Source organism: Poecilia formosa, unplaced genomic scaffold (genome assembly GCF_000485575.1).
Source record: "Poecilia formosa unplaced genomic scaffold, Poecilia_formosa-5.1.2 Scaffold3, whole genome shotgun sequence".
NCBI lineage: Eukaryota > Metazoa > Chordata > Actinopteri > Cyprinodontiformes > Poeciliidae > Poecilia > Poecilia formosa.
Window position 1 is genome coordinate 4,139,368 of NW_006799942.1, and position 27,632 is coordinate 4,166,999.

The 27,632-nt window shown below is 35.7% G+C and overlaps 2 long non-coding RNA genes across 2 annotated transcripts; both read right to left on the reverse strand.

Moving 5' to 3' along the window:
* Window positions 1-2,076: 2,076 nt before the first annotated feature.
* Window positions 2,077-6,701, reverse strand: LOC103140523 (uncharacterized). The gene is made up of 4 exons (XR_001662897.1): window positions 6,619-6,701; window positions 3,534-3,646; window positions 2,984-3,031; window positions 2,077-2,892 (listed from the first exon to the last, which is right to left on the reverse strand). It is a non-coding gene; the product is annotated as an uncharacterized LOC103140523 (long non-coding RNA).
* A 2,032-nt stretch (window positions 6,702-8,733) lies between these two features.
* On the reverse strand, window positions 8,734-27,384 carry LOC107836923 (uncharacterized). The gene is made up of 4 exons (XR_001662900.1): window positions 27,307-27,384; window positions 26,698-26,703; window positions 16,134-16,137; window positions 8,734-8,744 (listed from the first exon to the last, which is right to left on the reverse strand). It is a non-coding gene; the product is annotated as an uncharacterized LOC107836923 (long non-coding RNA).
* Window positions 27,385-27,632: the final 248 nt, after the last annotated feature.

The following is a 27,632-nucleotide window of genomic DNA, read 5'->3' on the forward strand; positions in this document are numbered from 1 at the left end:
AGAAGCTCGGCTTGGAGACTGCAGTTCCAAAGAGGAGACTGCGAGGAAAAGGCAGCATTTCATGAGCGCAAGCATTTAGGCAACCCAAAATGGTTGCCAAGGAAGTTACGAGGATTTCCAAATCATGCATCTCGAGCCCCACAACACCACATTGGAGATAATGTGCTCAAGCTAATTTTATTTATTTTTTTTAATCAAACTTAAGCACCTTCTTTTTGTGTGGCTTGTGTACCTTGTTTTGGTCCAATAAGATAAATTTAAGATTGTAATAAATGTAAAAAATAAAAATAAAAAAAATTAGGATGCATTAACATTTAAGCAGTTTGCATGGCAAATAAATGAGAATGCAGATAAAAGAGTTTAATTTAATTTTTAAAAAATTTTAGTTTTTTTTTCCATTTTATTGGTTTAACTGTATATTTTTCAATAGGTACAAAAACCTTCCCAATTCAATAGGAGGCCTCACTCTAGTACACAGTTGTATTCAAGTCACCTTCTACTCAAAGTTAATTTTTAGAAAATTAATAACATGCAAACATTGCTCTGCTCCAGCTCATTTGAATTTCTTTCACGGTTTCTGTCTTGTTTGGCTCAGTGTGGAGCAGCATCATAGGCTGAAATCAACACTGCAGATTGCTCCAGGTTAGCCTGAGGTGTTTGAAATGTCTGATGCAGTATTTTTTTTTTCCATAGTTACAGGCTTGACTTACTGAGATTCCATCTAACACTGGGTCCTTGAGAGTTCCAGGGCTGCGAATCTGTTTTGTAACAATTTCTTTATCACCGTCATAGGGGACCTTGTACCTTGTAAAACTTTCGTACAGAAAATAGCATTTTTGGGTTAGTTTTTCTGAAGAGAGGCTGGTAACACTTTAAATAACATTTAAATAACAGATTAATGTTAAGGGCACCTGAAAGTATTATCCAATTTCCAACACAATAGAGGTTGCTAACTCGCGGGTACATTCAATCCATCACTGTTTAAAGAGCAAGAGCAATGCTCGTGCTACAATTTTTGAAAATTCTGAGAAAGCTTTGTATTAAAAGCAGAGTAATGTATTTGGTAATTATCTTTTAAAAACACCGTTGTCTCCCATAATAGAGTGGCACCCTGCTGTCAGTTGTGCCCAAACAAAACTGCCGGTGGTTGTACATCAGCTGGATTTTTTAATCCCACAGAGGAGTCAAAAAGTCAAAAGCGAATTGGGATTTTGCTTAGTGTGTTTATGCCCAAGGTTGGCTTGTGGTGTAAGAATATAGATGACATATCTGGAAGTGATTAAAAATGCTAGTGTGGAAACACACCTTGTGCATGTCCGCTACCATGTGTGCTAGGAATTGCAGCAACAATAGAGGCTATTTATGCTTTTTTTTTTTTTTCCCCATCTGTCTTTTTTTCCAAACTCCAGCTTGATTAAACTCGACATGTAAGATAAACAGGTAATTACTGAGAGGACAGATCAGACAGTGCCACATAAAGCACAAACTACAAATGTTTTTTTTTTTGGAAATTCTTTAACTAAAGATTTCAATCCATGCTCAGTATTTTTTTGTTTGTTTTATTTATTTAGAATTTTTATTTCTATCTTCTTGAGTAAAACAGGTACTACCTGGAATTCCATAACTGCAAAGTCAAATATAATTAAGTTTCAACTGAATATTGCTCAACTCAAAGGTTTACTGACACAGTCTGTTCACTAAGACATTCTAATGACTCATGATTTACTCTACATCCATCTATCACCTGACTGATGCATACAGTAGCTGCACAATCATCAATCAAGGCTACAAAGTGATGGATTATGATTTTAAAACATTTTTTATGACTGTCAATTATATACCTTTGTTCCTCAGCTGATAAAAGCTACACATTGTTGGCGTTAAGTGAAAATATCAAAGCTTTTCTTAGGCTGAAAAGTTAACTTTGGATGAAACCCAGTAAATAGTGGGAGAACAGAAACAGACTGTCTCGCAACAGGCAGTCATTTAGTAAGACAATATTCAAAGTATATTAAAATGGTCAATTTGTTATACTTGCTTTAGGTTTTACCATTTTAAATGGTAACTTTAGTTTAAGTCAGAGTTCTGTGATCAGGAATAATGCCTAGAGCAAGAGATTGCAGGGGGTTTATAAAAAAAAAAAAGAAAAAAAAAGAGGATTTGGTATGGAGTTGGTGAGAAGCATGCTAAACGGACCCAAAAAGCACTGAGTTTGGTCACACTGGGGGGCACAGAGAGACCCTGTGGTGCTGGTGCCCTTCCTGTCCAAATACACATGAAAATAAAGGCATTTAATTTCAAAGTACTTAGTATCAAAACACGCACAGAAAATGAGTCAGTTTCATTTTCTCTTTCAGTAATGGAATTGAAAGAAAATTAAACATCCTTTTTAAAGCCTTGATTGGTTTTTGCTTTCAAGCTTTCGTTGCAGGTGAAGTAATTCTCTCCCCTTCAAACTCCTGCTCAGGTAATACATTTCACTTTTTTCACCAGGAGGAAGGGTGGGCTTGCAAATTATTCAGTAATACTAATTAGCAGTTTAACTAATGGTTAATCAGATTGTCAGCTTGAAAAACAATTAACTCAGTTTAAATTTTCCAGTTTATTAAGTCTGTCAATGTACAAAAACCCTTTTTTCACTAGTCACAGTGGAAGACAGATGACCCACTTTTTTTTTTCTTTTACACAGCTGCATGGAAGCAATTTAAGTTGATTTTTTTTCATAGCTTTAAATTTCTTCCACCACCCGACTTTCTCACCTTTGCTCTCTGCCTTGCTTCACATCATCCACACATTGTCCTGCAACATCGTTCTATGTTGAATTGGACATTAATCGTCTGCTTCAGAAAATGGGCTGCCGTTGTGCCGACTGCTGACCCTGTAATTTTCCATCTGTTCAGGACGAATCAAAAGCACGCTTTCACTCAGTTTTCACCATCGTCACTGACTACTGAACTGATCGACAGAGCTGCTCTCTATTTACCCCCGAGTTGCTGCATGGCCCAATCACTTCTTGCTCCCGTAACTCCTGCTGGAAAAGCAGGGCATCTAATTTAGCAGGGCACATTTTTAATTTAGTTTTGGGTTATTTTTCGGCAACCTGAATAAACAGCTCATTTCACTTTGGCACCAGCAGCTCTCTAGCCGGTGTTGTATCTGTTTTTTTTTTTTTTTTCTGGCTCGTGCAAGCAAGCAGTAGAGGTTCAATCAATCACTCTCTGTTTTCCTGTTCCTCTTGATTCTTATTAAAACCTCCCAAAACAGGAATGTGAAGAGACTTATCCAGAAGGCAGGTGCTACAAATTTAATGAGTTTAGAGCATCATTTTAAAAGCGAGTACTTTTATAATTGGAATTATGATCTGCTAAATTCAAACAACCACCACTGAAACTCAATTTAAGCATAATAATCTGCATGCCTCTGTCTACTAATCTCAGAAAATCAACAGATTTTGCACTTTTGCATCAGTGTTTTTTGTGGTATTAATTTGCCTTATTTTTTTTTGTTTTTTTTGTTGCGTTTTCCACTTTTACCTAAACTTCTGTCTTCATTCCCTCTCTTGTTTTTCAATGCAGACTCTCACATGGCTCTGCTTCCTTTATCTCTCCATCGCCTCCTCTGCCTTGTCACTTCCTTCCATCTCCACCTGCGAACACAGTAACCTACTGTAATACCTTTCAAATATTTTATGAACAATGATATAAATTCATATTTTTCTAAAACAATATGTTTTTGTTTTTGTTAAATAATGGTGGCTACCACAATTTTTATATACTTGCTGAGCTCTTTTTTGCGCAGACGATTAAGGATTTGTTAAGCTGGGGATCTTTTCTTTTATCAAGCTGATATACTGTAGGGATGCATACTTCACAATGTGATGCACTACCCTCCCTGCATTCCTATGGCAAGTCTCAATAAACAACAAGGAAGGAATTGCAGCCAATAGCCACTAGTGCACGTGCCAAGCAGAGCCGTGAGTGTTGAAGTGGCCAAAGCTCCAAGCACCAGCTCACGTCTTATACAAAATTCATCAACATTTGCCTCTCTCTACTACCCCAGGACTATTTGCAACCCTGCTCAGAATTACTGTGGAGAGAAAGTTGTTTGTGTCCTTGAACATCACCACATGCTCAGTAAAACGCAGGATTTCCTTTGTTACAAGAGACATGGAAGGTTTCTGGACCTAAATTCCACTCTTATATCACAGAGGAAAAATATCAAGGAGAGAGACTCTTAAATGTAAAGGACATAGCACACAGGAAACACAATGTGTGTTGCAACAGTGACAAGACTGACGTAAAAAGCCTAATAGACTTGGTCAGGGACGTGCCTCATTGACAACAGAACTTTAATATCGGTGGTTAACACAACTCAAGGAAATTCATTGTGATGCAATCAGTGAGCTGAGCTGTAAAGCACAGTGACCTCTGTTTTTCTGCAGGTGTGGGTCTGGAACATGTCAAATTCTGTCACATAAACTCACTACACACATACAGCTGTGTTCAAGAGAAACAGTGTGCATGTAAATGTCAGAAAAGCTTAAAGTCTTTATAAAGGGTTTTATTTCCATATGCGCATTCTGATTAGAACTCTATACATTCTATTCAAAAGCATTACATCAAAAAACTGCCGGGAAGATTGTTTAATCAACAGAAATTGAAGAACATTGAATATTAGCCTGTTCAAAGCAACATTAAGGTCTACATTTTGCATAGATCACGGTGTAGACCAGTGTTTCCCAACCCTGGTCCTCAAGGCACACTGCCCTGCATGTTTTAGATGTTTCCCTGCTTTAACACACCCCATTTAAATGATTGCACTTCAGAAAAAAGCTTGTTAATCAGCCATCAATTGAAATCATGTGTTGATTTAGGTATTAGGAAATACCTAAAACATGTAGGACAGTGTGCCTTGAGGACCAGGGTTGAAAAACACTGGTGTAGACTAAAAAATGTTTCTATATTTGGCTTCCCTGTGCATCTGTACATAATATTTATCATCTCCTGTTTCTGAAAACTGCCCATCATCTGTGTTGAATAGGTTCACTAGTCTAGCAAAATTAAATATTCCACTAATCCTATCAATTGTCCACCATATTTTGTTTTTACTGCATACATTTTGGCACAAATTAAGATTTGGGAATTTGCCTGATCATTTATTCTTATTCTTATATTTCCCCCCACATATTTCTGACTTTAGTTTTGATTTGAATGCCTTTGAGAATATTTTCTGATCTTCATATGTTTTATCTTCTCCAATCAGTGCTTATTTAAAGCTAACTGACTAAAATGAGTCATTCTAAACATTGTTCAAAACTATGTTTTAGTCAGAATTTCAGGGAGAATGAACTACAATTAGTATAAACAACATCTGATGCCTTTGCCCCTAAATACTTGTCACTTGTGTGACAACAGTGTTTTCACAGAATGAGTGGCCTCCTTTATTGCAATCTGCACTGCTATTGTTTTGAACATTATCCTTCAAATTGATCATTAAAATTAGTAGGATATTCAGAAAGCTTGCCAAGGCTAATTATGTTTTACTCTACTATGACGACAAATAAGTTATTTGTGATGCAGAAAAACAGTAAGAATTTGTGAGGTTGGACTGCTATTATTTTGAACACAGCTGATTCTTTCTGTGAGAACTGCTTCACATTATTGCATGGAGTTGACAAAGTGATTGTCTTTGTGTGACTTGCACTTGAATCATTTGCATGTTTTGTATTCAAATAATCTTTCTTGTTATCATCTTTGTTCTCTTTGTTGTTGAATTTTACATTTCAAAGTGGTTTTCTGCCTCTTGACTTTGTGTTTTTATGATGAAATAATGCTGCTCCTCTCTTCATTGCCCCTCAAACAGAGAGAGAGACAATTATATCTCCACTGGACTAAAATACATAATTGCCACTCAAACTTCAAAATATGTAACAGATAAGTTTTTTTTTTCTTACAATTTTGAACTCAAGTACAAAACATCTGTCTATTGTTGCTCAGATAAAAGCTTGTATTATTTATGGAGGTTAGCATGTAGATAGAGATAGCAAATTTAGTCTGTTCCTCTATCTTTAGGTGAAAACACATATCTACATACGCCAATAAAAACACACACACACATACTTTCTCACTGTCTAAGGTTAAATCAGACAAATGTTTGTGTCTCCTTTTTTTTAGGCAGATAAATGTACACACATAGTTATATTGCTAGTGCGATAATTTTATCTTCAGTTGGCCAATATAATTTACAGAAATAATTGTGTGTGCACACACATCACAATTAAAGTATACTATAACATAAAATCTAACGATAACCATGAAATCTTTCGGCCCAGTGGCTGTTTATTGTCTCACTTGGGTCATCATAAGTCTATGCAAGAAAGTAATATTTTCATTGTGCAAAGTGCAATAAGAAAAAGATTTTGATTTTAGAAAAAAAAATACTGCACTTTCCTGGAAACATTTTTAATCCAACTTTTAAGTCCCACTTTTATGTTTTGTAATCTACTTTTTCTGTCACGTTGTGTGGAGGTTGAAGTGGATCGATAGGCAAAGAGAGGCAGAAATGTCAAATGGATGGTGGAGGTTTAATGAAAAATAAATATGATGACACAAAACTTACAAATAGCCAAATGAACACAGAGCAGGAACAAAACAGGAACCAGGAACATGAGGAGCACAACCAGGGGGCAACAAGGAACAAATGGGATTAACAGGAAGATCCAGCCAGGAATGTGAGCAGGAGAAGAGTTTAAATACTGTGAGGGTGAATGCTGGAACAACGGACCTGTGCAGATGAGCCANCTTAAATACTTGTCACTTGTGTGACAACAGTGTTTTCACAGAATGAGTGGCCTCCCTTGTTGCAATCTGCACTGCTATTGTTTTGAACATTATCCTTCAAATTGATCATTAAAATTAGTAGGATATTCAGAAAGCTTGCCAAGGCTAATTATGTTTTACTCTACTATGACGACAAATAAGTTATTTGTGATGCAGAAAAACAGTAAGAATTTGTGAGGTTGGACTGCTATTATTTTGAACACAGCTGATTCTTTCTGTGAGAACTGCTTCACATTATTGCATGGAGGCGACAAAGTGATTGTCTTTGTGTGACTTGCACTTGAATCATTTGCATGTTTTGTATTCAAATAATCTTTCTTGTTATCATCTTTGTTCTCTTTGTTGTTGTATTTTACATTTCAAAGTGGTTTTCTGCCTCTTGACTTTGTGTTTTTATGATGAAATAATGCTGCTCCTCTCTTCATTGCCCCTCAAACAGAAAGAGAGACAATTATATCTCCACTGGACTAAAATACATAATTGCCACTCAAACTTCAAAATATGTAACAGATAAGTTTTTTTTTTCTTACAATTTTGAACTCAAGTACAAAACATCTGTCTATTGTTGCTCAGATAAAAGCTTGTATTATTTATGGAGGTTAGCATGTAGATAGAGATAGCAAATTTAGTCTGTTCCTCTATCTTTAGGTGAAAACACATATCTACATACGCCAATAAAAACACACACATACTTTCTCACTGTCTAAGGTTAAATCAGACAAATGTTTGTGTCTCCTTTTTTTTAGGCAGATAAATGTACACACATAGTTATATTGCTAGTGCGATAATTTTATCTTCAGTTGGCCAATATAATTTACAGAAATAATTGTGTGTGCACACACATCACAATTAAAGTATACTATAACATAAAATCTAACGATAACCATGAAATCTTTCGGCCCAGTGGCTGTTTATTGTCTCACTTGGGTCATCATAAGTCTATGCAAGAAAGAAATATTTTCATTGTGCAAAGTGCAATAAGAAAAAGATTTTGATTTTAGAAAAAAAAATACTGCACTTTCCTGGAAACATTTTTAATCCAACTTTTAAGTCCCACTTTTATGTTTTGTAATCTACTTTTTCTGTCACGTTGTGTGGAGGTTGAAGTGGATCAATAGGCAAAGAGAGGCAGAAATGTCAAATGGATGGTGGAGGTTTAATGAAAAATAAATATGATGAAACAAAACTTACAAATAGCCAAATGAACACGGAGCAGGAACAAAACAGGAACCAGGAACATGAGGAGCACAACCAGAGGGCAACAAGGAACAAATGGGATTAACAGGAAGATCCAGCCAGGAATGTGAGCAGGAGAAGAGTTTAAATACTGTGAGGGTGAATGCTGGAACAACGGACCTGTGCAGATGAGCCATTTACCACTGATGGAGTCCACTGTGTTCATTTAAAGAGATTACTTTAACACAATTTCGAATAAGTCTGAAGCATAAAAATTTGGAAAACGTGAAGCATTGCGAATACTTTTCAGATGCCCTATACACTTGTCCCAAGATCACTCGTACCCAGAATAAAGCCAGTCTTAACATCTCAATCAGGCTGCATGTCTGTGCTTAGTGTGTTTGGCCTTATTTTTTTAGATGCAAGTAAAAAAAATGGTACCTTGCTAAATCATCATATGATTATGTATTCCTCAGTAGTGATGAAGAATACATTAAGTTTTCTTTTTCCTTGAGTTTGTTTGCGTCTATGAAAAACTGCTTGAAAATGTTTTTTGTTTTCTTTTTGTGCCATGGGTATGATTATGTGGGCATGATATGAAAAACAATCATCTTGGACTTAATTACGAATATTGTTTTCCTAGTAGTTCAAATCCCACAACCAACAAAACATCCTTTACTCATGGTTTTCCAGCAGCTCCTCTAGCCGTAGTTAATATTAATATATGGCCTACGATGAGGCGGTTTTAACTCATTCTTTTCAACACACCAGTCTTCAACGTACCTCAGTATTTATATACAGCAATACACCATCTGAAATCCATCTGTGTTATACAAGCACTCCAGAACTGGTAAAAGAGGAAGGAAGGAGAAAAGTAAGCCTTTTTAAACTTGCATCCAAAATCGTTTCCTCTGAACATGGCAGCCCTGAGGAGATCACATTTTCCATTTTTAACATGCATACACATATTTCTTGTTGCTGAGACAAAATGGCAATCTGTTTGAGATGGATTTATCTTCAAACCAAATAAATGCTAAAGTAGACAAGAGCCCTCTGGGACCTGAACTGTATGAAAATGAGCAGAAAGTAGGGGGATTAAATTAAAAGTACAGTGTGTGTCCTGTCCAAGCTGTAGCGCTTTCTAGAGAGACGGATCTCCCCACGCAGAGACTCACAATAAAAAAATAAAAACAAAAATGTCATGTTTAAGACTAACCATATAATCTTTACCAGCACTAAAGCATAGCTTTGTGCCATAAATGTGGTTTGTTTAGTCCTTTAGATACACACAATCATCATAGTCTTTCATGTATTTTTTTATCAATAAGGCAGACACAATATGTTTTGTACTCAAAATTGCTCAGATATGCTAGGGGGAAAAGGAAATAACGAAGGCGTGCAGTCCGTGGACATGAACCTAACTTACTTTGACAATGTTTTTTTTAAGCCATCTCAAAAGGCATTTACAAACCTCAGAGCAAAGTCAAAACAAGCTTCTTATCCTTGCAGGTGGTAGGATGATCTAAGGATGTTTTGTTTGTTGTTATGCTCATTTTTTTATTTCTCAGTGCTTGTCAAAAATCTATATTTTTTTCCAATTAAAAAGTCTTATTTATCTTGATTATGACATTTAACAGCTTTTAAATAAACCAGTGGTTCATAATAACATGAAATAATGAAGATTGCATTATGCACTGAATGTGAATATGCTGTTTTCCATTTAATGTGAGTTGTATACTTAATTATATAAAGGTCTTTCAAAAACAAATAATAATAATAATAATAATTCCATTTCAAATTATGTGAAGAGTTTCCTATCCTTACCAGAAACCAGAATTGTAGTCTACAGCTTGTTATCAACTGTCAGAAGCAATTTCTGAATTAGTAACACACTTTTGAACTTTGGACTGACTTGATGAATCAAACCTAATTAAAATTTTATTGCAAAACACTTTAGCACCTCCCATTAGTCCAATCTTATGAAAAGTCCCTGAAAATCTGTTTCTGCATTCTACTATGTTCCTTCGCAACCTGCTTAAACAAGTAGGTTTTCCTGTTTCTTTCATTTGCCACACCAATAACCTGTCCTGATCTGATCCAAAGAGTGATCCATCTAAACATCAAAACCCTTGGCAAGTCAGATCAACCGGTTGCCTCCTCCTTACCTAACAGCTAATTCAGACAGCTGTGAATGCCAACTTCAGCTAAAAGTGAGGACAGAAAGCTGATTTCAGGTTCACTTGCCTGCCAAAGTTCTGCAGCTTCTGTGAAAGGTAAAAGACCCCAAGCTAAACCTAAAGTTCAGTTGTTCTATTTTCTCCTTGGAAGCTGTTCTGATGATGTGAAAGTGGATAAGTTGAAGTGGTTCTGATGGCTGAAGTTCCCCTCTCCCATAAGTCGCCCTTTTATTGAAGTTTGGCATTAGAATCAGAATTAGACCTAAACCGTTTCCTTCACGGTTTAAAGACTTGAGGCAATTCTTCGATTTAGCCATACATCTGTGAACAAGTTTCACATTCAGTGTGTATGTTTTGGCATACTCTTCTATGAATGTTGAGTGATTACAACAAAACCAGAACAACAATGTTTTAGTATAAGATTATACAAAGGTATTTTAATGGGCTTTAAACTATTTTAATGAAAAGTATTAAAGTTCCCACACTAATGGTAAAAAAATGTATTAGACTTCTGCTCATCTATGTCCATAAATAATGAATCCTTTGCTAAAAATGTTATATTTTGTAAAGATTTGATATTATAGGTTCTAAAATCTTTAAATAGATGTAAAATCAAGGTTATTTGACCATGGCAAAAACTAATTATATAAGTATTCATCAAAGATGGAGAAGCATGGAAACATATTTATGGAGATTTATTCTGCACAAAAGTTAGACCTCAAGGTTAAGTAAGGACATCATAATTCATTTTACCACGTGTCTTGCCTCCAATGGAAAATACATCCTGGAGCTTGTGTGCATCTCATATATTCTATAAAATTAATAGACAATCTATTCGTATTTTTAAAGTCCCCTGTGGAGGCTTTCTGTGTGTTTTAGCTTTTTCAATTAACCAAGCTTCCTTTTTGCCTGAAAGGACAAACATTTTTAGGTGTTTTCAGGATGCCAACCAGTTTATATTTGCAAATTGAGGCTATTGAACTGTGAAAAGAGCTTTAATCTGTGGAAATACCCTCCCTTTGTGATTTTCATTGAAAAACATTGGTGTTGTTTAAGAGGAATTAATGCATGAGAAGTTTTGTCTGGAAACCAAAAAAAAAAACAAACAAACAAACAAAAAATGTCATGGAACCATTATAAAAACAAAAGAATGAAGGTAAAGAGTTTAATCTAAAGCACTCTCTATTCCATTTGCTGGATTTATGCTGAAATGTCTTAGAGCTCATTTCTATATTGCTTGTCAAAGGTCATTGTGAAATAAAAAAATAAATAGCCTATGTAATTCATATGTAAATCCTGACAACATTTCACACAAATAAGATGACAGGATGAGGCTTCTCGAGGCCATGACTGATGAGCAGAAGAGCACTCGGCCTGCATTCCCCATTACATTTTGGTGCAAGCTGAATCAGGAGCAGGCTGCAAGCTGATGGACTCTGAGAGGCAGCACTTCTAGTTTACCATCACTGGAAATGAAAGTATTCCACTTTTTGTGGGCACTGGACATCAACTAACTATAAATTTAAAAATACTAGTAATTATAATGCAAAATGTCTTGCTTTATCACATACAATCCAGACAATCATAACACAGTACAACCTGTGAAATTCTAGAATTTAAAGAAAGCTCTAATTTAAAAAAAAATGAAGGCAAAAGCATCAACAGTTTAGTCATCATTTTGGATTTAACTTAAAAAATATGATGTACAGTCCATATATTTTAGTCTACAAAACGTCTCTATTTTAAACATACGAAAAACAAAGGAGAATTTTAAATGGTTTGCTTTTTGAGCATTGAAAGAAACTCAAAAAAGCCTCAAGCTTGATGGAGGCAGGTGTGGAGTTAAATATACTTGTCAATCCCTAAATAATGAACCAAAAGCATTGGAAGCAAGTCAGAGAACATTAGAGCAAATCAAATCGAGGCGCGAGGCAGTCGGGCAACTCACATAAACGGGGAAATAAAAAAGGGAGAACATAACATAGCAGGATCTATTGGGGGGGAAAGACTCTACAAATTTAACACAGATCACAACTGTAATTTAACCCAGATAAGAAAAGAACAAAAACTTCAAACAGAGAACTTAATATGCACCAAAGAACACACTCTCACCAACTGCTAACTTTCATTAAAAGCCCTTGTTTAGTTGCGTGTTAGCACTAATAGCAGATCTCTCTGGTTCGCAGAGAATAAACCAGGTTTATTCCAAAACACAAAACAAGGTTTGGTCTAATCCGGTAGAAACAACCTGAGATAATGCATCCATTCTGTCTTTTATCAATGGCTAAGGCTGCTAGTGATTGTGTAATCTTCCTGCCATATACTGAGCCCCTTAGTCCCTATTAAGCAGTGTTTAAAGCCCTGCAGACTGCAGGAGTTTTGCTGCTGATCATGTCCTTTCTTTTATTACCACTGAGCAGTTCTGACAGGTACTTCACAAAACCCACATCTTTAACAAGACAGTACCTTTATTATTCTCTACTTGAATAAGACAATAGGGTGGCATCAAGGGTGCTATTGCCACCCTTGCCACGTCTGATTGTCTTTCAGTTTTTCTTTTTGTCCACCAGACTAACTTGTCTGTCTGAAGAAAAAAACAAATCCAAATTATGGGCAGAATTTCAAACAAAAAACTATTGCCATTATTATCCCATGAAATACACTTGAGTCACATAATGAGCATGGCAAATATTCTCTCAAAACAACTGCAGTTTGTGTCTTGATAGTGTGTTTCATGTCTTCTGTCTTTTTTTAACCACTTAACGTTTATTAGTAACATTATCAGGACAAGTTGAGACTCATGGGAACAAACAAAACGGGTCTACTGTTGTGGTTACAAAGACGTAATAATTTATTTTCAGTTTTATGTCTGTACTGAAACACGTGTAAAAAGAAAATTGCATCATTGCTCTCCATAGAATTTTGGTGCCTTCAAATAAGTGGGAGATAAATCAGACGTCAAACCTCAAGTACAACTTCATGTGCCGATGTCTCAGGAAAATTTGTACATGTAGAACTCCCCCTCGATTTTTATGCTTTCTCTTGAGGCACCCTCTCTATATTTCCTATGTTAAACAGTGGATATTACCGCAGATTAAATATTTTAAAGATCAATAAGTTCTAGCAAGAATATGTGTTCCTAATACAACACCAGCTACAAAGTTTCAACTTATGTAGAGCAGTGCACTTTGGGAGTTGGGGTCAGTTATTGAACCCACATTAAATGATTAACTGCTTCTAAACTGCTCGAAGTGTGCCTGATTTCTGCTTTGTATAGTCTTATCAAAAGTGTAATACTTCTGAATTGTTGGCTCAGAAGAAAATAGCTGGCCGCCATGCCAAGGATCATGGCAGAGACCATTTGTGGCTGGCTAAGGTTTATTTGTTAGAAAATATCAGTGGCACATATTCTGACATGTGTTTGGTGTCGCTGATTTGTATTGCCCTTCAGTGTTATTTTCTTACCCGTTTGCACTCAACCAAGAAAAGGGTTCTGAAAACTGACTGCTACCCTGCTGATCTTCTTGGTTGGCGAGAGCCCCTCATGCTGTGTGCCAATGTCAGAAATGAATGGGCGAAATGCAAGTGTAAGCAGTGGGAAAACCTGTATAAAACTGCTGTCACTTTTTGCAATTCATGGTGGAGTACTGAAAAATTCATGTTTCCTGAATTTAAGTACAAGTAAATTAGATAGTTTTTGTCTACCATCAAATACAATCAATCAATCAATCAATAAGTTTATTCACTCAACAAAAACATATTACATCAGGGTAGGAGTCCTGCTGCACTCGAACAGGGCAGATTAGTTAGTTCAGAACATCTATTTTTTTAATACATATAATTCAAGGATCAACAGACTACCTGATGATGAAATACCCACACAGGTACCTCCAAGTTATCAGATAATTATTCTTCAAACTAATCAGAAAGTACAGTGGGTCAAGGCTCAGTTTCAGTTTCAGATTTATGCATTCCGTATTCTGATGTTCGATTACAGGGTCATTGCCACGAAATATGAGTCTCACTTCAGTTACTTGGTAAATTAGATTTTTCCGTGGAAACCTGACTTGCAGTGTGAACAAATCAAAGGCTTAGAGAAGGAAACATTGGTTTCCTATGCCACTGTGTCTCCCTGCTCATTTGGAAGAAAAAGAAGCTACAAAAAAATAGTGTGTCACCATGTTAAAAATCAAATGACACCTTGATTAGTAATGTCTTTCCACTTATCGGTGCCTAATCTCTCCTTAATTTAGTACTTCATTAGCCAATCCTTGTAAATGGTCCTGACTGTTGCTGTTTACAGATTTTGGTGCTGATAAACACGCAGAATTTAGGCTTTGTTATAATCTCTCTGTCACCTGCAGGTGAACAAGCTGAATATGCACTTACTGCTGTAAACAATTAAACCTGATGTCCAAGTGAAGAACATTAGCGAAAGAGAAGAGGGCTCTTCCATTTATGAATATTAGCTGTAAGATTTCGACTGCCCAATCATCCACCTCCCAATGCATCTCGATTTGTGTGTTCTCACTTGGTTATAGTTTTCACACATCAAGAAACGTAATTGTTATATTCATTGACAACTGAGGAAACCATGCATGAAACCTTCTCTGAAGGCGAAGGAGACTTTTAACTTGTGTTGTGTTTTCTCTAAATCGTTGCTAAAAAAAAAATAGTACAAATTTGCTTTACATACACAGTTAGGATTTTCCCCCCAATAAAATATCTGGCTGTTTTTAAAATGAATGTTTTTCACCAAAAAGATTATGCACATACCAGTGATAACTGGATATCAGGAAAAGAGATGTTTGGTTTGGAGAGTATAACCTATTTTACAGAGGAATTTGATGATCCACCGTAAGAATCTCTCAGACAGGAGATTAAGTTATGCTACATTTTAAATGAAATGTGTACAATTATGTTTTTCTTTTGTTCTAACTTTTTAAATTGCATATAATGGTCAGAAAGATCCCTACGATTAGCAAAACCAAACAAACATATTCATGAGTAGAAATCTTCCTTACAAGCACCTGCTAAGCAGCTGTCTTTGCATAAAGTCATGCATAGCTGTCACACAGTAGCACCTTAATCCCAGATTAAGCTTTGAAGCAAGATTACTTGGTGATTAATATTTGAAGCTCTACATCATTACGTTTGTATCCATCAGAGTTTAACTGTCAGGTTGCCAACTGAAGGATGTGGCTCGCGAAATGAAAAGTGTTTTGTGTTTGACAAAGTCAGGTTCATTAATTATGCCGCATATTGCTTTCTCTTAAGCGGAAATCCTTTTCATCATGCTTTTTTAGTAGCCTAAATAACATTTTTGATAAAAACACTATAGTTTTGTGAACGTTTTTAGACAAAGTAAAGTAGTAGACCTAATTTGCAAAGATCCTTCCATGTAAAAAAGACTCATTAATTGGGGGCAGAGATGACTTGAAGATGGAGGGGGTCAAATTGAAACATCAGGGATCCACCCTAGTTTTGAGATAAATTATAGTCTTGGAAGTGGGACGTCTTTTTTCACCACATTATCAGAGTTGGTTCTGCATTCTTCTTTTTGTACTCTGCTGATCTACAAAGAGGTTTTGAAATCACAGATAGATCATATTTATTTAGGACTATGGATCCTATCATATGTCTTGAGCATTTTTTTTTTTTTTTAACCATCAGTGTGCATTGACTACTGATTAAGTTGTTGCGGGGGGCTTGCAAAGTAGACAGATACACACTCACAATATTGTTGTGCTTACTCACAACAATAGAAAGCTTTAGAGTCCATCTAAGGCTTGAATTAGATTGAATAATACACAAAATAAGCAAACACAATAACACAATTTTAGTAATCTTCCTGGAATTACTCCAGGAAGATTACAGGCCATCAATCCGTGGAAAGCATCTAGACCTCTGATGTCGAGTACTGGAAGGCAGTGCAGACCACCTGGCTGGAGTTTTTAACAAAGATTTTTAACCCGTCTCTGTTCCTCTCCATTGTTCCACCCTGTCTGAAATCTTCCATCATAGTGTCTGGCCAAAAAAGCAGTCCATCACGAGTCTAAATGAACATGGGCCATTTGCAGTGACCTCTGTGGTTATGAAGTGCTTCGAGAAACTTGTCACGGTCCACATTATGTAATTTATTCCTCCAATGTTTGATCCCCACCAGTTTGTTTAAAGAGTGAACATGTCCACAGAGCTTTAGCTGCTGCTCTCCATGTTGTCTTGTCTTATCTGAAGCAACGGGGGAACTACACTTGGCTGCTCTTCATTGGCTTTAGCTCCGTGTTTAACATTACCTTGCCCCAAGGACTGGTAACTTAACTGTCAGACGTAGGCCTACCAAGGAATTACAAAGTGATCACACTCAGTGGGTTAGAGTCGTCTATAGCCCCTGCTCTAGATCTACTCAGAATTGCATTCTGACCTACCACAATACTAGTAATGCCACTGTGAAATTTGATGATGACACCACTATGATAGGGCTCAAAGTCTGCGTACAGGGATGAGGTGGAGCAGCTGACAGCTAAGACTAAGGAGCTTATCATGAACTTCAGGAATAAAAATGACAATATGTTTGCATAAATGGAGACTGGGTGGACAAGGTTTCAAGACCTTTGCTTTTTAGGAGTCAGGGAGGACTTAGGAACCTGGTGCACACACATTGCAGACATGGTGAAGAAGGCCTGCAGGTGCCCGTTTGTTGCTGTGCCGTGAAGAGTGTCATCACTTACTATCATTTTGAAATGAATTCCCAGCTGCACATGGCATAAAAAAAAAGAGCCTCAAAGGGTCATTTAGGTCGTCTGGCAGATAACCGGACATCCAGGGTTAAGTGTAAAGCCTCTGTTTAGAATCTGAATCAGTCAATTAATGCACACTCTTCATAGGACTGCTACAATTTGTCACACAATAAGTGTTGTCTTATTATCGCATTAGATTTTGTCAGCTGTAGTAGTGAAAGTAGGCTGTAAGCATGCAAACAGCCTGTAACAAAGCAAATGTAATCACGAACAAAATGCATCTCTTTGCTGTGAACACCGAGTATGCACTGTTAATTGAAATTAATGATCAGTAGTTCCACTTCAAATATTTTTGAAAAGCCAATTTTCTTCAGCTCACTTGTAGTTTCCTTTTCATCATAATCCATTTCCACTTTAATCAGAGTTGTATCAGCTCCACTTCATCTCTCAAAACTGTTAAATAATTAAAATGACTTGAGTATTTTTCTGCAATTTCTTGCTTGCTACTTGAAGGTTGAGGTTGTGAATAATATGAAAAAAATCAGCAAGAATTTCCCAATGTTTGCAGATCTGGGTTGGTTATCTGGAATTAAGCGTAGTGTGCATCCACAAAAACATCTTCAAGTAACAGTTTTTTTATTAGCAATGCAATCATTTCTGAATTTAATACATTTTGAGTATTTCTACTTTCTTTTGCATCTAAGCTGAACTCAGAGCAAAGAGATTCTACACGGCAACAAAGCAGTGAGAAAACCATTTTCTTTTTTAAAATCAAATCGAAAATGATCTTTGAGTTCTGCCAAAACTGAAGGCCATCATTCAGAAACGCATAAATTCAAAAACCTCTTCATTTATCCTCCATTCCTCCTTTTTATCACTGACTTTATCACGCAAGCTCTCATTTTCCACGCGTGTGTCTTGAAGCACCTCTCACAGCGCAGCAGAGCAGAGAAAGGATGCAAGCAGTGTAAATTAGGGTGCTCCTGAACTGCTGCGGTCCGCCCGCGCAGCGGAGCACAGCAGAAATGGATGAAGTGTAAATTGGGGGTGTCACTACCTCCACTCTGAGCTATTTGTATTGACAAGTAGGATGTTGCTAATTATGCAGGAACACAACCCACCAATTCTGTTTTCTGCAGCACAAACCACAAATGTATTTCCCTTGCAAATGGTGCACAATTTAACTACCCTCTGAACCACAGCTGTCCAATAAAATATTAAAAACAACACCAGTTTATTTTAGAGGTGCCTTATTTAATTGTCATTCTTGAAAATGGAAAGCTGTGTTTGCCTATAAATATATTAATTATTAGAATTAGAATTAATTATTAGAATTAGAATTAGATTTAGATTGTAACTGGAGAGGGACAAATGAAGCACTTACATTAGCATTAGCGGTTCTTAGCTAAACCACCACGAAGAGAGTGGAACAAATATGACAAAAAACACACAAATTTAGAAAAAAATATTTACACTTTTTTACAACCACAATTCCAATGAAGTTGGGACATTTTGTAAATCATAGAGAAATAGATAATACAATGTTTTGTAAGTCCTTTTCAATCTATTTTCAATTGAATTAACTACAAATTGAAAATTACATTTTGTGTAACCACAATTGTTTGCGCACATAATCTTCATGAGTGACATTCACTAAATTATCTGTAGTCTTTCTTTCTGCAAAATATAAATTTTTGGCTAAAGCCTTAAAAATAACACTTTTATTGACTCAAGACTTGAATGATTTTTTTTACAAATACAGCAGAGCGATTGCCTAGTAATTATTCTATTGAATAGAGGCAGAATAACCACAAAAGCTACCCAAAATCAATTTGTTCCTTTTCCATCACCGCATTAAAATGCAGCCGATCAAAGTAAATAACAAAGCCCTGGTAGAAATTTGATTAAAAAAAATAAAATAAAAGTATGAATAGAAATAACAGAACTGCTAAAGTTCTGTTGCTAAAGAGAAAAGTTTTTAGTTTGCTTCTTAACTTTTAAACATTCTCAGCTTCCCTCTGGTTTCCTGGAAGGCTACTCCAAAGGTGAAGGTATAATAAGAAAGTGATGGAAGTGGAGAGTTTGATTTTTAACTTTAGGTGCCAACTGAAGACCTTTCTCAAAAGACATAGGAATTCTGGACGGCAGGTAAGGTGAAGCTTCTAAGGTAAAAGTACCAGTTAAATAAGTCAGGCTAAACCTGCCAAAACTTTTAAAAAGAAACATACGCACTTTAAAATCAATTCTAAAACTCCCAAGTAACCAATGCAGAGAATTTAAGCCCCTTTTCTGGTCCTTATTACAATGCTTGCAGTTGAAGTTTGCAGGGCCTGCTTATTAAAAACAAAAAGCAGAGCATTGCACTGATCAATATGGCATGCTGTACTAGTCTCTGAAGCAGTATAAGAGAGAAACCGTTCTTCTGATGTGAGAACATGTTTTTTTGTATCATTTGAATGCGATCCAAGTAAGTAATGTACTAGTAGTGATTTATGTCAGATTGTCAAATTTAACACCTATATTTTTTACATGATCTGAAGTTTTCATAGCCAGTTTTCAAACTTGTGCTGTGGGTTCTCCTCTGTGCAGGTTTACCTACATTTCAACCTTGTCTTGATTGAGCTCGTCTTGAAATTTCCATGACTTGATTTCTAAAATATTGTTAAACAGTACGTCACATTGTCTTTTTAAGTGTTTTTATGTCCACTGGATTTTATTTAGGGTTAACAGAGTAAGAGAGTTTTGCTGCAATTACAAAGTTTATGTTCAAAATAACTAAGAACCGTAGTTTTCCATTCCAGTTAACAATAATGCATTACTTCGTGTTGGTCTATCACATAAAATCCCAATAAAATATATCAAAGTTTCTACTTTTATGAAAAGTGGAAGAGGTATGACTGCTCTTTCAAGGACTTGTATACTAAAACTTTTTGGAACACGTGAGCAAAAACAGCCTCTTGCTCCCTCTCTGCAAATTTGTAGTTCTCACATCAGCCATTAAGTTTTCTGCTCCTCTGTATGGAATACTGTACATTTCCCATACACCTGACACTTAGAAAATACATGTGCTGCCACTGCAGCTTCAATGTAAGCTTTCTACAGAGATCTAATAGCATAATAGATGACAATCCTGCAGCTTTTGCGAACAGCCCCGATGCTCCCATTAACATTCAAGCATTTCAGAGATTTTGAGACTAAAAACTGAGTACTGCAGTGAACACGTATAAAGGAGAGGGGAAAATGTATGTCAGGTAATTAAAAGTGGCTAGTCTCGAAAATGTCGCTCTTGTCACCGTTAATAAAAAAAAAAAGTTTTGTAATTAAGATCTCTAATTAAATCCCATCAAGATCCTAAAGCAGAGTACTGCCTTTAAAACATTTTTCAATTCAACCACAGAGTCTACTGTAATTAAAATGAATGACACATGGATCAAATTTATTATAGTCTGCCATGCTGCACTCACCATAAAGGGGAAGATGAATGAAGATGTTGGGTGGATCAAATGAAGTGGGCAAATGAAATAGGTGTATGAAATGGACCATATAAAAGCTTTTGTTTATGTGCCTTTCTGGCCCTTTTGCATTTGATCAAAGACATCATAGTGCAATATTCTATCATACTATCAATTAAAAAAAGTGTAGCAAGCAGCAAATGTTGCTTGCTACTTGGATTAAAGCTTACCAACAACGCGGTTTTGTTTTAAGCTTCTTGGCTAAAACGTGTTGCATAACATCAGAATGAGTGAATAAAAGAGGGGATGTAAGGGGGAGGAATTACCGGGTGGTAACAGAAAAGATTTTATTTTATTTTATTTTTTTTTTGAAAAGCAAAAGAGCAGAGAGGAGCATCTTGCTACTGAGCCTGATGGAGAAGCTGTTTTCCAGTCACAGGGGTCAGGAATGGCAGGGTAGTATAACTCACCATTTGAGCATGACTGAACATGACACTGTACACCGACTAACACATGCTTGGGGCACAGGTTTCTGCAAGACTTACAATGTCATAAACAGGCTTCATATTTTCAGGGGAAATAAGCCTCCTGGCTGGGCATCAATTTTCTACAAACAAGATAACAGCTGTGTGTAGTGGGACTAAGCTATTGTTTTTGTGATTTTACATTTTTCTAAATTAGTCTCAGAAATGTTTAAAATGAATCTAAATTACTGGTTATTTTTCCTTTTTATCGGTAATATATATTAGATGTGAAAAAAACAGTGTTGGTGTAAAATGAAATAAATGATTATACCATGTGTCAATGGTATCCCACTAATAAATGTAATCAGAAATTACATCTCTCATTAAGCACATTAGTTCATATTTACTAAAGATTAACTAAGCTAAAACAATCATACAAACATTATACAATCATCATCATTAATTCTTCTCTGCAACTACAATTAAAACAGCTTTTAATTTTTATTTCAGGCATTTTACACAAAAACAGTAACAGAATCAGTTGGAAATAGTTATTATTGAGATTACTTTGGTTATGTCAGCCTTAAATATGGTCAGTGATTGAATAAGTAGTTCCAAAGACAAAAATACTAACATACTCTCCAATTGCTTTGATACAGCTAGCAGCTTCTCAATAAGAAGTCAAACCCAGACCATTTGAAAGCCACTACTTCAGATAGTAAGAAGAATGGATTTTGTTAATTTTCTAAGCAACATTATCTACATTCAAAAACAACACTGAATTACATCTAATCCTTCCACTGATTATTGATTATACCACAAGACCAGGTTTCATATGAGCATATATTTGATGTGTGAGGGTATAAAGTACATACAAATATTTGTAAAATGTTGTTTTGCTGGACCTAAAATTCCAATAGTGAAAATTTTTGTGAACTGAGAAAAAGCAGCTAAAGGTGGTGCCAGGTCTGATCAGAGGTGTTCCCGAACAGTACACATGTGATCAATGCGGGTGTTAATGTTGCTAGAAATAGAAAACATCCTGAAATCCTACATTTTTCTAAGTGTTGATTAGTCATTGTTTGTACAAAAAAACATAATGCTTGGTTACCTCTTTTTTCAGCTACAATAAATATGTGCGTCTTTATTGAGTGGAAACATCCACAGCTTTTATCTAGTCAAAGTGTGAAGATGCATTTTCACGCCTCCTACTTTAGCTTAAATCAGATGTCGGTGTTTAGCGGGTCAGCATTGCAGAAAGTGTTGACCATGACTTAAAGCAAGAGATTCTCACTGTCAGCCTTTAGATTATGTTAACATTCGAAAAATTCTGCCATGAGTGCTGAATAATTATGTACCCTTTTTTTTGCAGTCTCAGAAATTCCTCAGAAATAGCGTATTTCAGATGTCAGGGGTTTCTTGGAAAATTCTTGTTAGACACTTCTGGATGTGTACAGTAATTGGTAACTGACATATCTTAGAAGGCAGTGTATTCCTGAAGGAATCTCAAGATGACAGTCTCCTCAAATGCCAGCCAGAGTTTGTCTTCATGTATTTGTGACTGCAAAGAGAAATATCATCTATGAAGAAAAGACATGCAGAGCACATGTACTTTTTATGTTCACAATGAAAAACTAACAACTTTTCTTAGAGAAGTACTTGCAAACAAATGCGTGAAAGCAGTGCAGGTGTGATCAGATGTGAGAAGTGACGCACACCAAGCTGCAAGAGAGTTTAAACACAAACTTTAACAGCAGCACAAATAGTCAAAAGAGCAACGACAAAGAAAATGATGTGAAAGAAACAGATCGACAGTCATCACCAGTTCATTAAGACTTATTTTTTGCAGCACGCACAAAGCCCAGTGTTTTATCGAGGGGGACAGCTCTATCATCCCCTTACGGGAGAGCAGCATCGAGTGCATTTGGAAGCTCCGCAACAGCAAGCTGCTGTCACGCTACGATTTGTCACATGATGCTTCGAGGGATTATGAAACCAAAACACAAATGCACGTTAAAGACTCTCAGCAGAGCATGAAAGTTGGTACAGGAGACGTTTTTGTGGATGCACACTATGGCTCTGGGTCACACTGAATATGCATGTATGGAGGTATCAAATTTGCTCCTTGGAATGGGTTTTGCATATTTATCAACTTTGTTTTGCTCAGTCTATTAACATAAAAACCCATTCAGGTTGCAAATGCTTTACAAGAAATCCAAGTAATACAGTCTTATTGGAAATGCATGTTGGAGAAAGGACAGGAGTTTTGGACTAATTTTGAAGGCAGGGCTTTGTATTCTTGACATTTATGAGAGTATAATTACTTTTAAAAGGGTCTTTTTTTTGTCTGGGACTACAATTATGCCATTGTTTTGTTGCCTAGAATCAAACACAGAACTACTTAAAATGCAAGATCAATCTTTGGGTGTGCATGCCAGAGCTTCATTCTTTTCTTTTTGTGCTTTTTTCCACCTGGATGCACATCTTACCTAAGCTTGCCTGTCAGAAGAGATTTCTTGATGCTCCAGATGACTTCTCTCACACTTATGCAATGAAACAGTAATTTAAAAAAAAAATCCAGAAAAATAAACCCTATACGTTTCATGTTTTGCGTATTCTGTTATATTTCTGAAGTTTCTTTCCAAATTCTTTATCTTTAAAAACACATACAGCAGACATTGTCTTAACATATCAATAGACCACAAAGGCTATGTTTATTCATGTACTTTTTTGTCTAGGGTAATTGTTTAATATGTACTTAATCATAAGAACAATTTCTCATAATTTGGCATGAAGAACAAAAGGGTTTATATTTGCAATAGCTACAAAGGGAAACAGACACAAGCTCCTTAGGAACTTGGTGGTCAGAATATAACAATTTGCTCAGCAAATCACCTGCTCTCAGAGGATTTAAAAAATTGTACATCCGTCTTGAGTCATGGTTTAGCACAATGCCCACCCTCTTGATAATTGTTATTAACTGCTGGAGAAACAGTTTAGGATTATTGAGTGAGATTGGATCAAAAAGTAACAGGAAGCTAATATATATTACAATAGTCCTTATTTATTATACACCTACATCAGCTGGTCGTAGAGGTCAAAGCTAATGGCTACACGGAGTCAAAGCAGTCTTTCACTGCCTTTAAAGACTTTCAATCTAAAAAGCAGGCAAATGTTTTGCAAATGTTTTTTTTTTATTAATCTTTACACCGTTCTTATTATTAACACAGCAAATGGTTGGAGGAGGCAGTGATCTTATGGAGTAAAATATGCTGAGAAGAGAGAAATTGTAAAGCATTTCTGGTCAGAATATCTGACAAATTTAAATATTTTTAAAGGTGCATGAGGTTGTGTTTGCGTAAACCACTGTGATGGCATATATAGGAGGTAATCCATTCTAACCCTGCTAAAATCCTCTTTAGCTTTAGCCTCTTGGACCAAATAATCTGGATTTATACTATATAAAGACTAACACAGTAATAGGTAAGATATTGAGTGAAATAAGCCTCACCTCGAAAATCCGCCATGATGTGTGGGACCCAAGTTTTGTGTTGTTCTGGGATTCTGCCTGCCTCCTGCCTGCATTCAGATCTAGTTCTATAACAACTAAACCTTCACATAACAGTATTATCAAGAAATATAATAAGAATTTCAAATGTTACAAAAACAAAATGGCAAAGTGGGAAATGGACTGAACTCATGTAGCGCTTTTCCAGTCATTTTGGCAACCCAATGTACTTTAGACTAGAGCCACATTCACACTCACAAATGTACACACCAATAGGTGTATAAATGTGGCTGGTAACTGAGACCAACTTTACCACTGAAATCCTTTAAAATCCAAGCCAATATATTGGACTTCATTTATTTTAGATAACAGATAAATGTCAGCTGATGAACTGTATAAAAAGCTAGATTAGAATAATATATATATATATATATATATATATATATATTACATTAAATATTAATATCAGTACTATACCAACTTTAAAATAAACTCAAGATAGAAAGATGGGAGGGGAAGGCATAATAGGTCTGCTATAACATCATCTATTTTGCATTTTGTAATCACACTGCCCTATTGTCCATATGTTGCATTGGCTTGGAGCCTACAGTTCAAATAGGTCAGCCAGCTCACCAGCTGGATAGCAGGAAGCAGATACTGTGACCAGGTTCGTTCTCAGTGTGTGAATATTGGAACTGCTGTTGCTGCTGTGCTTTACAAGCTAAGTGACTGGCTGTTTGCCTAAAACCAGGACAGAGGCAGTTGCATAAGAATAGGAGGGGGGTGGGAAAGGACGATAATGGAAATGTCCTTTATTGACCCATAATTGGGACATTTCTGTTCACCAGCAGCAAAGTGACATGTCATCAAAGTAAGTAGAGTCACACCTATATAAAAATTTGCAATATATAAAAAGAATAAAGAAAATATTTTACAATATTCAACATGTATTTATTTATTTATTGATTTATTTTTAAATAGTGCACTCTAGAATGAGTATGAAATGAAAAACAATGTGCAAACACCAATCAGTTCAAAAATGAATGCAAAACTATATTATTCATAATTTAAATGGATGTAGAGGATTAACACAAATTTGTATTATAATAAGTATCTTCCTTTATTATTTGTTACCACTGTTATTATTAGTGGACTATTGTTGTTGTTTTACTGTCGATATTATCATTAGTTTCTTTTTGTTATTTTATTTTTTTATTATATGACTTAGATTATGTAAGTATATTATACAGTGAACATAGACAAAGAGTTAATAATTATAGTGCTGTATGTTTGGTTGTTATTAACAATTGTCATTATTACTATTATTTTTATGGGTCAGTACATTTTCTTGTCCTGTTATGAGAGTAAGTTTGTAATCATTTTGCTTTTATGCAATATAGCTTATTTGTTGGTTCTTTAGCACAATAAATCAAACAGGCATAGGAATACCACAACATGTTTTTAATTACAATTTTTTGATAATTACTGAATCAGTAAGTGATATATAACTTTTAACTTATGTAACTTTAAAAAAAAATAAAAACCTGTTTGAAATAAATAAATAAAATAATCAATTAAGTACAGAGATGTCAAATTTGCAGTCATCTTTGACATCCAAGTTGACGTTTCTCCTGATTTAAAGATAAATCACACTTCTATTTTCCTTAATATTTTTGAAGGAGTGCATATGTAAGGCTATATAACCTTCAGCCTACTTTCTTTGCCATATTCTCAAACTGATATTGAAAGAAATAAGAGCAGCAAATTACAGCAACTAGACCATAAGGGTCCTATTACTGAGACTGTATAGAAGCTACATTACCAGTTTCTAGGTTCTTGCTAATTTGTAAACAAATTAAAAACAGCTTAACAGTACCCTAAATGGTATATCTTTATTTTCAACCTTTTCTTTTCAGCTTTGTTCTACTTTAAAGCTCATGAGAGTTTTTTAAGAGGTGTAAAAAAATGTAGGCAGTCCAACAACTGCCAATGACTGCAACGAAAAGTTGCAGAGGACTGATGAAGCTAAGCTCGGAGCATTGTCTACGGGCACAACACTATGTCAACTCAAAGCAAACATAATGATAGCAGAGGCTCCAGTTCTAATTTCAGTTAATTAAGATAAGATTTATACAGTTATCCAGTGAGAAGGAGGAAGTCAATATACCTATTGCCTGAGTGCTGTACCTTGGAGATTTAACAAACCTGAGCCTGATGTAGGAATTTGGACATGCTCAGCCATGATCCCAGACTGCATGGAATTCTGCATTGTGGCAAATAACATCTTGTGACAAAAAAAAAATAAAAAATAAAAACTTTGAAAAATATGACTCCCAATCACTATCACCTGCATACTTTACATACTTTATATAAAGGTACCCACATTCAAGAGTTGTGCAAGTCCAGCTTTTCTCCACATAATCAGTCCATGTTTTATTAGGGATTGTCTAGTCTACAGTAATGCAGCTGGAAGAAAAATGAAAGCACTCAGATGGTATTTGCAACAAAAATGTTTTCTCTGTTAAACCATATTGCCACAATAACTGATAGGGAAATAAAAGTTTTCTGTCTTGAGAAATTTCTGAGAAACAAACGTTGTGGGTTTGGCTCCTGCTGCTGCTCAACTAATTGGTCATAGATGTGGCATAAGCTGCGTTGTGTCCTGTTCTTCAGCTTTGGTTTAGTCGAAGGGGATAAATCCATCCTCTTAAAATCCTGCTTACTTCCAGGGAGCTCACTGACATTCCACACATGGATAATCTTAACTCCCAAAGCTCTTTTTGTTTCAAACTATCTTTTCAATTGTTAATTTTTTGTCTTGTTTTGCTTTTTTCAATACCTATCAATTGACAAAGACTTATAAGACATATGATAAACTATGATGATAAAATCCCAGTAAATATTATATCAAAAGTAATTTCAGGATTTGAAAAGATGATTTTAGTTGTACTGTGTAGCACTTTGAGATTTTTGCTAGTGAAAAGTGCGGTACAAATTAAATGGATTATTATTATTATTAGTATTATTATTAAAAGAAAATAAAAAAATGTGGACTTTCAATAGATCTCCCTGCATCACATCATGATCATATTCCAACTTCTTACAAACTAGACAGACAAAACACTAACGGCAGTCAAGGGGAGAATAATGCAATTAGAATCTGCATGAATAAACTTTGAAAATAGCTCTGCTTATTTTATTATTTACACTGAATAAACAGCATTTGTGCAATATGGAAAATAGTGAAACTTTCTACAAAGAGGCCATTTGTAATGT